At 54.3% G+C, this 838-nt stretch overlaps 1 pseudogene across 1 annotated transcript; it reads right to left on the bottom strand.

Annotated features, from left to right (window-relative positions):
* Nucleotides 1-35: 35 nt before the first annotated feature.
* On the bottom strand, nt 36-832 carry LOC105529813 (annotated as a pseudogene). Its single transcript, XR_001004565.1, has one exon. The product of XR_001004565.1 is annotated as an NAD(P)H-hydrate epimerase pseudogene (transcript).
* Nucleotides 833-838: the final 6 nt, after the last annotated feature.

Here is an 838-nt window from a genome sequence, read left to right as displayed (position 1 = left end):
CTTCTTTCTCTTTCTTTCTTTCTTTTTTTGAGGGGGGGATTCTAAGTCTTTATTGGGAAGAATACCCACCCACCTTCCCTCACTGCAGACCATAGACACACTCAGTATCAGGGCAGGGGGCAGGTTCAGCTGTTACTTCTTTTCCAGAGCAGGTGGCACAAAACGACCCCTGGTGGCTTCTGGTAACATGGGTTGCAGATTTTTTGGGTGCTGTGAGGTAGATGAGCACGTCTGGCTGGATCCCTGCAGAGTTTCCTTCTCCACATCCCATCCTGAGGGAATGTTGATGCTGGCAATGGACGCAGTAAGTCCCTTCAGGACACTCAGGATGCCGTGGAACGGTTCCCGAACGTCACCCTTGAAGCTGAAGCCACAGGCAGCATCCACCACCAGCTCATACAGCTCAATCATCACGGGCTCTGAGCGCATTTCCCCAAGGAAAGGGATGTCCATTTTCTGACACTGGGTCACCAACGCAATGAAGAGGAGCTTGTTAGGCCTTTTGGGGTAATAGATGCTTGGCTGGTAGCCAAAGAGTTTGAGGTGTCCAGCACAGATCAGACCATCTCCTCCATTATTCCCCAGGCCACAGATGACCAGGACAGTAGAGGGCTCCTGAACATGGACGTGGGGGGTATGCCGTGGCGATGGCTGTGGCACAGCTCAGCCTGGCCAGCTCCATAAGTTGGTCCACGTTGAACTGGTACTGGTTAAACAGCTCTTGGTCTACAGCCTGGGCTTCCTCCTGGCTCAGGTACTTCACCGCTAGGCTCTCCATGACCGCTGAGTCCCAGCGGCCACCCGAGTTCACCGCTGTGGTCCCCACCAGCTGGGTCCC

This window comes from Mandrillus leucophaeus, unplaced genomic scaffold (genome assembly GCF_000951045.1).
Source record: "Mandrillus leucophaeus isolate KB7577 unplaced genomic scaffold, Mleu.le_1.0 Scaffold782, whole genome shotgun sequence".
Taxonomy (NCBI): Eukaryota; Metazoa; Chordata; class Mammalia; order Primates; family Cercopithecidae; genus Mandrillus; species Mandrillus leucophaeus.
The sequence above is the reverse complement of the archived record's forward strand: the minus strand, read 5'-3'. Positions and strand labels throughout refer to the sequence as shown.